The sequence below is a fragment of the Nothoprocta perdicaria genome, unplaced genomic scaffold (genome assembly GCF_003342845.1).
Source record: "Nothoprocta perdicaria isolate Ctin4 unplaced genomic scaffold, notPer1 scaffold_5, whole genome shotgun sequence".
NCBI classification, from domain to species: Eukaryota; Metazoa; Chordata; class Aves; order Tinamiformes; family Tinamidae; genus Nothoprocta; species Nothoprocta perdicaria.
Genome location: NW_020455754.1, coordinates 9,910,857 through 9,924,412, shown reverse-complemented (window position 1 = coordinate 9,924,412; position 13,556 = coordinate 9,910,857). Strand labels below are relative to the sequence as shown.

The window sequence follows — 13,556 nt, the reverse complement described above, 5'->3', positions numbered from 1 at the left end:
AATAAACAAGGAAAAACTCCTGGGCACTCTCAGCTTAGAACCATACTTCTCACACAGCACAGGTTGAAATATGCTGCAATCAGGGACTGTTGAATGGTTGAATGCTAAACATTCCCTTTAAACACTTTAGCAAAGCATTTATTAAGACTTAAAGAGTTATACATTAGATCATGCTGTTGAAGTTTACTCAAAAGCATTTGTAGAAAACAGAGTTTACTGATTAGTGTGTCTGTAATTTAAGAAAAATGTGTTGTGTTGCTTTCAATACCTTTGCATAATACATTTGGGGACTAATCACCTTCTTTGCCTATTTAGAAGGGAGGCAAAAAAGAATTCTGCCTCTGCCAGCTGAGGCTGGAGATCCACAGCAGCCTAAGCCAGACAGGATCAGGGATGATCCAACCCCCTTGTGCCAGTGCTGGGTCTCGTCTTACCTCCCCGAGACCTGGCTGAGGAAGCTAACCCAAAAAAAGCCCTGCCTGCCTTTGATTTATAATCCGAAGTTAATGCTATAATGTCGGTGAGGCAGTATGTTCAATCTTCACTTTTCAGAATGGAATGAACCCTGCAAGGATTTTGAGAGTATGGCTATGTGCAGGACTTACAATATAATGACATTTTGGCATTGTGTAGCTGCATTTTCCAGTTAGGGTGGATTTAAAGCATTTGCCTTATATAATAGCCCTTATGATATATGGACATGAACGTTGAGCCAAATGCTTTCTGAGCTATTTCCAGTATTTGATGTCCCAAAAGTGGCCAAAATGGTACAGAGTAATGACAGAGAGGAGGAATTGGATATCGCTTTTTTTTTCCAGAAACCAAGCTATGTTTCATGTGATCTCTCTGTGATTCCTCCTCTGCCTGCAGCTATTTCGGATAACCTTTGAGTAGCACTGTGGCTGTGGGGATGAATTGAAAAGTACTGAAACCTGACTTTGAAAAAATAGCCAAATATTTTCCAGCAAGTTTTGCAGTGCTGCAAGAATTACTGTTGATGTGGGATGGTGGCACATATGCCCCCAAAGTGTTTTTATTCTCAAAATACGCAGCTACCTAATTGCCTCAGAGGGTAGAAGCATCGGCGAGGAGAGTAACCAGGCCAAATCTTCTGCTTATTTGAATCAGAGAAGTGACACTGCTAAAGAATTTTGTCCTTAGTTTCAAAACATGCTGTTATCTTTTCTGTGCCTGACCTAAATACTGTTGTACGTGTGACTCCAGTCTCATTTAAGGCAGTGTGAATCAGGAGAAAAGGCAAAAAGGCAGAGTTGCACCTATTTAAAAGCAGTGAAAACTGAATATGTTAGTGCGTGCACACGTGGAGGAGGAAGCCTCACATAACCCAGCACCACAGTGCCTCTTTCATGCGTCCTCTGTGCTTCTGGGTGTGCTCAGAAGGATTTTCCATTTCATGCATCATTATCAGCTTGCTGGAGTAGCTTTGCAAAGCATGTAGGCTCAGCAGAAAGCAATCAGGAGAGCAACGCTGTATGTTATTGCTGAGGTTTCCGGACAGAGCTGCACTGATTTGCACCCCCTGATTATCTGACCTATTATCTGACCTATGGCAGGAGGAAAATAGATTTATTTACAAGCATAATGTAGCTGATTTGAAACCACCAGTGCCACAGGTTGTGGCGTTTTGCCAGCACATCTTCTGAAGCATTTGCAGTACTAATTTGGCAGAACATTAAGAGAAAAGGCAAGACTGACTGAAGAGCAGGCAAAAGATAAATTCAAGGGAGATCTCATATATGTTTAATAGATTCTGGACTAACAACAGAGCCATACAAAATCTCTTGTGGGGGACCTGCTTAAGACCTGCTTAAATTTGCACGTGATGTAGGAGAAGCCTTTATTAGTTCTTCTTTGCAGGAGACTCTGGTTAATACCTCACAGAGATTTCTCACACCTTTGCAGTCCTGTAAATGTGGTGCCATTTGTCTCGGTTGGCATTGCTAGCGCAGCACAAGGAAGGGCCCCGTGTCACGCCTGGGGTTTCTTGAAAAGAACAGAATGAGAAAAGAGGATTGATGAAAAATTAATGTATGGACGTGTCTAGGATTTACTGCTTTGTTCAGCCTATTTAACTGCTGACCACCTACCAATTCATCACCCCAGTGTACATCATCATGAGGTTGATCCCATGCAACATCTGCTTGTGTGCTGTGATTGAAGAATCCAGCTCATTGCTCCATATTTCTCAGTGCTTCTGGGGCTACCACTACTGAGCCACTACTGAGTTTCTTCCTCCTTTATTTATTTATTTGTTTTTAAGATCTGGACCGGTTCCCAGATAAAACATCTGCTGTTCTAAATTACACATCAAAAGGTTGGTCTGACCAAGAAAGCAGCATTGATGGGTCCACTTATCTGCAATAAGTGGACAAATCTCCCCCTTTTTCCACAGAACATCTGGAGCTGATGCTCCATTTCTTAGTAGTTTGGACCCCGTGGAAAAACAAACCAAACCAAACAAACAAAAGCAGTAAATCCTCCACAGCAGATGCACAAAACTGAGCATTTTTGTGCAAGTGCTGTTGAACATGCTAACTGGGTGGCTTAAGCTGCATCTGAAAGGGAATTCAGGAACGAGTGAAATAAATAATTGCATGAATGTCAGTGACCCCCCTGCTTTGAAGAACTGCTTGGCCAGATTCCAGGGGAAGCTCTTACCACTGCAAATGTGCTCTTTAGGGATTTATTGGAAGGGTTACACACATAGGCAGGGATTTTAAGCAGCGCTATCCCTCAATGTCTCTGTATTAGGTCAACAGTTACCTTTTAAAATGCATTAAATACAGGGCCTGTAAACCCTGACCCGTTGGCGTGATCTCCTCTCCGCCCCTTGCCTGCCTGTTTGCTCCTGCTTTGAGCAGTCCTGCTAAATGCTAATGGGAGCTGGCACAGCTCCCAGCCTTCCTTCCTGGGGAATATCATCCCGCGCCCAATCCCGAATTCCGCTGCTTTAGCAGCCGGGCAGTGCACGGGAGTGTTTGTTCCCAAGCTTCTGGTGCTTAATTCAGAGTGATTTATGTGGTAATGCTTATCAGCACCTGAATGCATGAGCAGTCCCTATTTTGATGGCTCGTAACTGCGTCAAACCTGGGAAGCGACTGTAAACTGCGGAGCTGCACTACCTCCGTTCCCCCACAGCCTTGCTGGCTTGGTAGCTTGTTTTTTGCCCCTTTTTTGGGGGGCTTCTAACTTCATTCTATCCAATTCTAAAAGTCAAAAGGTCCAAAAGGCCAAAGCATTGCCCGTGTTTTGCAAAAGGAATTCTGGTGCATTCTCAAACACCTATAGAATAATGCAGCCATGCTAAAGGATGTTCAAGCAGATACCTGCTGAGGAAATTGTTACCCAGCACCTGACAAGGAACTGTCCCCAGGAGCCTGGATGTGAAACTTGCTGTGTCCCCAGGCCAATTAGTCACCCCACGGACTCCTCTCTGCAGAAGGGGTAACTCATCACTGGTCATGCCTCATTAGCCTTAGAGCTCATTAGAGTAGAGCAAAGTGACTATGTCCTATCGGACATGGGAAACTTGAAATATATGGCAGCACACAGCTTTTTTACAGTGGATTTTAGAATGCATATTCCTCAGCTTTGTCTGCAGGAGATTAACTTGTTCCTGCTGTCAGCAGGGGCTTTACTATATTTTATCCACAGTCACCAAGCCCCTGGCTGCTAAGGTGAGCATCTTACTGCTAAGGTCGTTGTCTTTGATTCTGCAGCTCGGATCTTGCTGTGTGCTGCTTTGCTGCAAGCTGCTGCAGGCACAAAGGGAAGTACAATGGGTATTGAGATGTTCTCCTGCTGCACAGGTCCTCTTAGACCACTATCCAAGCTCATTAGAAAACATATCGATACCTCTGGATTACTCTGCTAACACCGGAAAGTTATTATAGGACAAGAAAATAGCCCATTATCTTTGGCACTGTAATTAACATTTATAAATATTTCAGTTTGTGCATTTAAAGACAATATTATTGGATAGCTTGATTGCTGCTTTGCATAGTCCTCTTCTTATTATTCTGAGTTGTGCTCTTTTAGCGGTGTCTAAGAATGGCCCAAAAGTGGCTTCCTGGATCATTAAATCCAATCCCCTTGCAACAATATGATATAAACTTATTCATTAACCTACCAAGTTCTGTCTTAAAGGTAATAAGGTTTATTGCCCCCATTTCTCCACCCGGAAGAATCCTGAACATCCTCACTCTTCTGGTTAGAAACCTACTAATTTCCCAACTAAATTTATTCAAAGCCAGTTAAAATTCCTGAAGCTTTCCTAAATGGTTCCTCAATATTTATTTAGAAATAATGACCTTCTCTTGTTTTGCTACACTAAGCAAATCCTCTTCTCTCATAAAAAAGTCTCTCATAAAAAGTCATTCCTCTGGCTGCCATAGCTTTCCTTTGCAGCAGAGCTTGCTGAGCTTGGCTGCTCAAAAAGAAACTCCAAATTATCATTCTGTCTTTTTGGTACTTTAACTCTTTGCACATCGTTATGGACAGTGTAGTCACTTTGAGTCTTTGCTTATTAAGATTTTAATTTTATTTCTTAGTCTTTTTTTTTTTTTTTTTAAGTGCCTATTTACTCACCCTACTTTAATCTTGTTCTGGTTCTTCCATGAGCCATGGTGACACTCCTGCAGCTGGGCAGTATCACAGGCAAGTTTTCGATGAGCTTTCTAGAGACGAGTTTGGGCTTTGGTGTTCTGTGATCTGGTTTTGATGTTCTGGGTATCGTTGGATAGCTCAGAATTGTTTCAATCCGTGTGCGGTTTGCTCTTTCAAGGCTTATTGTTTGGTATATATTGCTCTTGGTACCACTTCTTGCCAGGTTTGAAAAACATTGTTCTTGTTAAGGTGATTTTTATGCATCCAGCAGCCCAAATTGCTTTCTTCCACAGAAAACATTTTTATGAACATATTAATAATAAAGGGGAAGAGAGGTGAATTCAGCCAAGTCTCACCGAGCATTATGGAAAGGATAATTACAATTTCAGGTTTATATTACCAGATTTCGACAGCTCTAGCAGGAATTGGTCATATTTAATCATCTTGGTAGAGCTCTCATCAGTGTGTCGAGAGTGTTAAGTTTGCATCCAACAGTTCCCATTTCCTTTGAAGGCTTCATGGGGTTGCAACTAAGTTCTTGGTTGGCTTGTTTTGTTCTGTTTGAAAGGTAAATCTGAGCTACCTGTAGGTACCCCTAAGGTGTTAAAAATCCATCCTCAACGCACATTCCTGACTTGGGCTGTGAGCTGTTTACAGTTTAAGGCTTTTTGGTTGTTTGCAAAGGAACTTGTGCAATCTAAAGTAAATACAAAATGAACACAGTAATTGGTAGAAATGTCATCTGCTTGGCAAATGTCAGGCGGAGATTTACCAGACAGCTAAGAAAAAAATCAAAGAAGTTTACAGAACCTTGGAACGAACGGAAAACATTTGACAGGACTCACTGCCCATGGGTCCTGCTGCTCTAAGGAGTTAGGCTGGCATATGGAGCATCGATGGTAATTTTTGACTTTTGCATGTTTCCTCAAGCAACCTTCCCACATCGTCATTATCGCCATTATTAAAATATAAGCAGGGAAGTATATTCAGCTGTGGGATTTTTAAATTGTCCGAGTTGCACGTGAGGGGACTAACCGAGAACAGTGGCCCACATCCCACTCAGTGGCACCACATCTGACCATTGACCTTATTCTGTGACTAAGTTAATCCACACACGACCGAGAATCTGCGTCTTTCTGGGCTTACTGTAGCCCAGTGGGTTAAGGATCAATGTGCTGATTCAAGCTCTCTCTGTTTTCTATATGCTGAAAATCTTAACCGTAAAATCGCTGGAAGCAATTTTTATTTAATGTGTGTGTCTATTTTTGCAGCTTAGCCCCATCTTAAATCTGTTGAGTCAGAATCCAGTCAGTCAGAAATTATTATTTAATGTTTACAAATGACTGCTGATGCTCTGTAAATTATTCTCTATTTATACAACAATCTGTTTACTGGAGATTCTAAATTTATTGCTGCATTTTTGCTCTAGAAGCCCCAGGATATGGATGTGTTCAATGGAAAAGTCTTTTCGTGGCAATAAAAGGCATGTTTTTGTAAGATTGGGACCGATGTTTACAAAGAAGGAATTTTATTAAAGCCTTTCTTCAATTTCCAACATCCCATTATATTGTGAAAAACATTAAATGTGCATCATTTTAAAATCTGTGTTTTGATAAATAGTATTATACATTCTAATTGCAGTACGTATTACAAACAATACGTTTTGTTTGGGTTTTGCAAATTAGGCCTTCAAAAACAGTGCTTTTCATGAGATACTGGTCAGTTTTCTTGTTTTTACAATTATGTCATCACTATCATGCAGACTCAATGTACCTTTTAAACCTATGAAACGAAAGCTGATCATTATTGTTGATAATATTGTCCTATATTTTATCCTTACACTTCTAAGATTTTCCTTTTATTACTCCTAAAGCCTTCCAATAGTAAAAGATATTCACAGATATTGGCTAAATCTCCAACTTTGTAGTTCCAAGTCATCTTTTGCACCTCTTGCAGCGCCTGGTTCCTGGCTTCCTGCCTTGTGCCCTTGACCCTGTTGCTTGGGAACTTCAGCCTCCCTGAAGGTGGAAGTGGGTGCCTGCACAATTCTGCCCAATTTCCTGCGTTTTTCAACATCCTTGGTTATTTCAGTCGCAAAAAGTTGCTAGGAAAAATGATGGCAGGCACCAACCTTAGGAATTCATCAGCAACTATCTGGGATCCTGGTTTTGAGTTAGAGGTTGTGGAAAACTTATGGCTGAGACCTTTTCCACCTAGGTCTATAGAAATGGGAAACCTATAGACTAGAATAGCCATGAAGACAAGAGTGACACCTAATATAAGAACCTGTAATAGACAGACTCCGGTGTTTTATCCCCTTTGGAATCCTGCAGTTCCTTCCAACAGCACTCTTTTAAAAAAGTTGCAATCTAGTATGAAGACTTCTATAAAATAAAAAGAGACTTCTATATCAATTATTTTCTTACTCAATGCAAGTTACATTATCAAAATTAACTTTGAATTTATTGCTTCCTACTTCTTTAATATTTCAATTTTGATTATTCTCTTTTTTTCATTAATAAGCTTGTGATTGCCTGCTTAGTGCTCTGCCAGAAATCATAAAGAGCTCGACCTACAGTTTTTCAATTTAGTCACTTTATATCAAATTAATTCAACCAATGAACCACGCATGACATTATTTATGGACATGAGCCACCAAATTACAGTCTGTTTAAAGCTCTCTACATAGAGAATATTAATGCTGGTTGGAAATCAGTCCTAAATGTTTTGCTTTTTTAAATAAGTCTGTTCAGGTGTCTCTGTTTCACTTTTCAATTAAATATAAAAAGGCAATGCTGTGCCATTATTTTTTTTAGGCAAAGAAATGCAATACCTCAGCACACTTATTAAAGACATCTTGTTTATATTTCTAGATTTAAAACAGTTTTCTGGTAGTTTCATTCCTGTCAATATCTTCTATATTTTAGAAACAGAGGGGAGCAATCAAATTCAGCCCTTTCCGTGTAGTGTTTTACTCAGTGTTCAGCCAACTTTTGTCTTTTTAGGGACTCAGGGACTAAGACATTATGCCAATATACCTCGTGGTTGTTGTCCCTATCACCAGTGAACTAAAAAGCAAAGCCAAAAATCAAAGGACAGTATCTAAAATAAGCTGGTATGGCAAAGTAAGCTTTCCTATAGTCCTCAAGTAGCCTTTTTTTTTTCTGAGAACCCTCTTTGTGTACCGAAAAATAGGCAATTCCTTTCATTGCGTCTCTTCACGGGTTTCCACAGCAAGCAAAAGCTTCAGCGCCTTCAAAGGAGAAGCTACTGGCCCAGCAGCATCCAGACAAAAGTCTCCCAAATGCTTGTGACTGTGATGGGATCGCTCCCAGTGCTGCAGTAGTTGCCTTAGATTACATTTTAACTCTAGCAGCAAAATCTTGTCCTAAATTAAATCTTCTCTGACAGTCTCTGTATTTGTTTCCTGCCTAGAAGGTGCACGCTTTGAAAAGAAATGGTTGTGTCCCATAGAAGGGATTTGTGTTGTCTCATACATCCGAAGCAACATATTCCTATGCAATGCAGCATGGTTTTGAAATATAGATTTTTTTTTTGCTACCTTGAGGCCACTACAGCCTTGTGCAGTTTCAACATCAGGTTGCTTTTCAAAAGAGGAGAATATATGAAGGGCTGAAGCATTACTGAGCAGTTCATTGGAATCCAAATTATTTTCACTCACATGAAATATTTTATGTGCTGGTTATTTCTATGTATTTTTATTCTGCCTCTGGCCCAAAGCATATTCACATCTTCAGACTTCTCTCCCCTTTCTTTTGGCACTGGACTTTGGAGGGGCAGTAATGTCTTTCCAGTTATAAGTTGGATTAGAGTAGTTTTTTATTGCAATCCTAATGAATCAATCAGCTGTAAATTTTTCCTGTAGCACTTACTCCTAAAAAGGAATAGATTTTGTAAAAGTTTTTGAGAAGATATTTGAAAAATTACTAGTTACTTCATTTTGGCAAAAAAAAATTGCAAACTTTTAATTTAAGCTAGAAGTGAACATAGTTTTGAGACATCTTAAAGATATGAAACTGGAATCTCCTAGTTTTGCTCTGAAGTAACATTTAAATTGTCACTGATGGAGAACACAGCCTTGAGATTATGTGACTATTTTGTCACTCCTTCTTCTGTTGACCTTTTTTATTTCTCCTCTTTCCTGGGCCATAATTTTAGGCTCCCATAACTGCATTAACCTCATGAGTCTTAATAAAATAAAGGGCAATGACCATCCCGAAAAAAGACGTTAATGTCCTCGGGGATTGAAAATTGGAAATTCTGCCTTCCTCATTTACCTAACATCTAGCTTTAACCACCACTCAATGCATCTTCTTTCATGAAACGAAACAAAGCATTCTCATTAGTTGGTTGTTATCATCCATGAGCATCAACTGTGGAAGACTAATTAGCTTTGGTAGTAATGCATAATGTAAGTCAGTTTGTTCATTTAATGATTTAAGAAGTCAAGAGAGTAAGCTTAGTTAACAAGACCTGAAAATGCTAATAAAGAATCAAACCTGCTGTAATGTCCAATATATTGACTTGCTCAGAAGACAACTCATCAGAGAGAATAAAGAAAGCTTCTCTGTTCTCTGCTTTTTCTTTCTTCTTCTTTGGAAAGTCTGTCTTTATACCTTAATAGTATTTAAATTTATAGTCCATGTTGAACAGAAAGGACATTTTGTAGTTTTGGTTTATAAATTAGTCTATCTGTTCTTCATGATCTACATTGTAAACTTGAAATCTCTTTCAAGTCCTTTGAGAGATTTATTTCTAGTCTTAGCTGATCTGGTTTACCTGAAACCCCAGAGTGCCACAATGTGGTCATTCCTGCTTAGCAACTCATCCATAGTTAATATCCTGAGCACCTGTGCTTTATCTTTCTCTAAATTTTTCATTTGAAACAATATTTTAGCATAGCAAAGGAAGAGCTCAGAAGTCTGAGGGGAGGGCTCTTTTGGTTAATTAGACACCTTGCTAGGTCAGAAATTTTTGCTTCATTTTGAACCAGCTGCCTGAAGAACTGAAGTTCATAGTCCTTTAAGAAACTCCTATTTCAGGTTTCAGTGAAACCTGGTTCGAGCTACTCATTTCTTAATGAGTTTGCCCAGCTAGTGTTGACAAGCCATTCCTGCCAAGAATTAATAATAGTAACAAGAGAGAAAGACAAACCAGAGAGGACATCTATGAATAAAGGTTCTCAGACTTCCCAGGATGCAAGTGTAGAAAGATAAGCCGTGACCAGGATAGGTAGAGTATCAAAATGATCCTAGCTAGAAAGCTACATACTTGATATCATACCTCCTAGCAGAGAGGGAAAGAATAGTTAAGAGTAGGTGGAGAACTAACTGCTTCTCCAAGGAACCTTATTTTTCAAGGTTTAACGAGACAGAACAAAGCTTAAGGAGTAGGAGGGGGAAAGTGAAAGGAGATTAGCTGGAAGGAGGTCACAGCAGAACGGTCAGACTGAAGGACTGAAAGCAAAATGGTTAAACGGAAGAGTGAGTAGGAAAGAGCACTGGGGTTGCTCATAATTTTATAACATTCGCCTTTAACAAGTTAACCAGATCTTGGGAAAAGAGGGCTGGAGGAGGCAATCAGAGAAGCCAGTCAGGCAGATGTAGACCACAGAGAGTAAATTTAGTGAGGGAAAATGGGTCTTGCAAAGAATTGCAACAACATAGGCAAAAAAGGGAACAGAATGAATTTATAGTGGGAAGAAAAAAAGTTTGCAGTCCCTAGACATCTGCCAGAGCAGAAGACAAAATCACAGGGAGAAGGAGTAAGAGTAAGAATATTAAAAATAGGGTATGATAAAAATAGGGTATGAGAAGTGGGATTGGAGGAGATACTGCTCAGAAAGCAGAAATACTGGACTGGCAGCTCGCAAGAAAAGAGCACAACACACTAAAGTGTTCCAAAAAAAAGTGGTCACTTTGTATGAGAGAGAGACAGTCAATTCAGAATTAGATCAAATGAGATAGCAGACATGATAAAATGTCAGCCCTTGTTCAATCCCTTCATCTCTTGTAAGCCAAGTTATTAAGGACAAACGGTGCCAACACAGAGGTGTAGCTGGTCACAAGAGAAAGAAGCAAAGGGAAATGTGTGCTGCAGTGAAATTCAAGTGGGAATGAGTGTTTGAAAGTGGAGGGCCATGTATTCAGCTCGTGAGGTCCTCTGCATTAAACTGATTCCAGTTTAATAATTGAAGAGCAAAGCATTTAAATCTATTTTTACACAAAATTTGTTATAGTCCCGGGTAATATAATGCTGGCTGTCTACATAGATCAGCAGTTGAGTCACTTTTTCACATGATAAAAAGGTGCTTTTGAAGAAGCAGCTCTGAAATGCTGACACTTTCTAAAGCATGAATATATGGTTACATTGCATTTTAATGGTGGCGCGAGTCGCTGTAGGGAAAGGGACATATGGAGTGAAGAATATGGGAAAGATGATGTGGAATGCATGGTTGCTAAACTCATGATTCAAGGTCACAGAAAGGAGAAGTTTTAATAACTCAGTGCAGGTAACTCCTGAAATGTATGTCTTGCAGTTTTTGCAAGTGTGTCTCTAGTGCTCGTCTTCAAATTTAACGTAAAGGTGGGTTTCACCATGTGCTGTCTCTAAGCTAGATCATGTGTATGTGCTTAGTGTCATAAATTAATGTGATTATATAAATTCTGCCTATTGGTTTGGGACTTTCCTGAAGCTCTAGTCACCTTTCATTAAGACAGAGCCTGAGATAAGATGGTTAATGCTCTTGATGGCCTCATTTGAGAAGATGAGAATGGTATAGATATTATCATCTCAAACCAGAATCAAATAACCAGACAGACAGCTCTGGATGTGTAGAGAAATTCAGGAGAACATAGAGACCTTTCTGGTACCAAGCTCTGTATATCAGCAGTGCTGTAAAAGCAACAGGGGTTTCATCCTATTTATTTAGATGCTAAAAAGGATGGGATTTTAAACTTATTCACCCCTTATAATATTTATAATGGAGTTGTTGAGCATTTAATTTATGACAAACTTGCCTGTTATTCTGACAGAAGAAATAGCACCCTGATTACTTTTCCAAATCCACCTTTAATACTGTCTTTCAAATGCATTCTGGAGGTGGCTTTGGGGTAGGTTTTTTTAATTATCTATTGTTTGACAAGCCAGCCTAATAATTCTATTCCGCAATCATATCCAAATTCACAGATAACGGATGCTAATTGTAAAATCCTCAACAGTTTAATCTGGTGTAGCCTTCTTGAGAATTTAATAAGCCTCTCTCCTAATAAAATATGTCAGAAGGGGCAAATATTCTGCTGGCACAGCTTGTAACCGCTTGTTTGTGTCGCAGCAGCAAGTGCTTGTGCACCAGAAGCGCTGTGCAGTCATTTCTCGAAAGAAACATTTGCTTTAGTGCCTCGAGGGCAAGGAATTATTGCTATATTTTTTTTTTTAAATGCATTTACTTTCGCATCCCTCCCAGCAATCCATCCTGTGGTGTGAGGATTGCGTGCAATCCACCTTAGGACGGGTAAAATCACTGTAATGCAGCAGAGGCTGCTCAGTTTGGGGGTGAAGGCTGTGGATTTTCCCTCTGTGGGTGCACAGTGGCAGTAGGATTTGGTGGTCGAACACCCCAAAAGGCACCGTGACGCAGCACAGCAATTGCAGCCCTCCCTATTAACCAGCCAAATTTGCCCCATTGGAAGCTGAGCAGAACAACTTGCAGCTGTGAGCAGACGCGGCAGCAGGGAAATGGTGGAAAAAGTGGAAAAGACCATTCTTCCAATTTAATGAAAAACAATTTTGAAGCTATCAAATCATGTGAAACGGTATATAGTGAGTAAGGAGCAGCTTTTCTTCCCAGCCGAACGTGCCACTTCGATTAATCTCATGTGCTTTCCACAGCCAGGTCCTTGGAGAGCTTGGTGAGCTCTGCCCATTGCAGCAGGCAGACCTGATCAACACAGTATTTTAATATCAAAATCAGCAGATCCTGGACCAGGCAAAGTTCACTTCATCCCAATAAAAATGCATCCTTTTTGACAGTAGGAGGAAACCCCATAGGCTGCAATTTTCTGTAAGAGAGGAGGAAGGGAACCCACTGCAATGGAAGAACTTAGGTCTGCAGCGTCTGGTTAAGACGACTTCAGACCCTGAAGTGCTGGAGCCAGTTACGGCTCAAAAACTTCATGGGAGCCAGCAGAGTTTGGAAACTGGGTTATTTATGCACAAGAACATAATGATTTCTGAAGACGCGAAATGGTTTGTTTGCATAGATTTTGCCTTTTGGTTTTCCTTTTTCACCCCTTGCCAGTTTTCCTCCTGGTGCAGCTGCGGAGCGGATGCAGCAGATCTGAACAGTGCAAATCATTAAAAATTTAAATTGAAAAATAAATTGCCTGTAAGCACTGTAATCTGTTAGCTAAGTGTGTAATGGGGCCTTTTATACAGCATGTGTCAAAGTGTCCAAAGGCAGACATCCACATAGTGCCCTAATGGTCTTAATCAGCTCTTAATCACATCAGGTCTCATCCAAGATGAGGTAAAGGTATGAACTTCACTTATCCTGAGAGATCCTGATATTGTATGTACCTAGTTGTCTTGACATTTTAATACTATCCATAGTTAAATGCTATATTATATCTGTTTTGACACCAAGCTTGAGGTTCGAGAGGGACCTTGTTCAGGCAGATGAACTCCATGGGGTATTTTCTGAGGCAGGAACAGTGCTGTTAGCCCCAGAAATGACTTGCAGCAGCAAATCTTTCTTGCTTCCAAGGATCAGAGAGCTTGGATATCCCCTATATACCTTCATCCTGTCCCCGTTTAAGTTATGTTGAAGTGATTGGCCTTACAGACCTTGTCACTGGCTGGACCTAGCAGGGTCCACACACGAATATATAAAAGATTTTTCTCAGCAATGT

General features: G+C 40.2%; 1 protein-coding gene across 2 annotated transcripts in view; it reads left to right on the top strand.

Annotated features, from left to right (window-relative positions):
* SPOCK1 (SPARC (osteonectin), cwcv and kazal like domains proteoglycan 1) overlaps positions 1–13,556 on the top strand; it is a 246,313-nt gene that overhangs the window by 145,410 nt on the left and 87,347 nt on the right. The window lies entirely within an intron of this gene.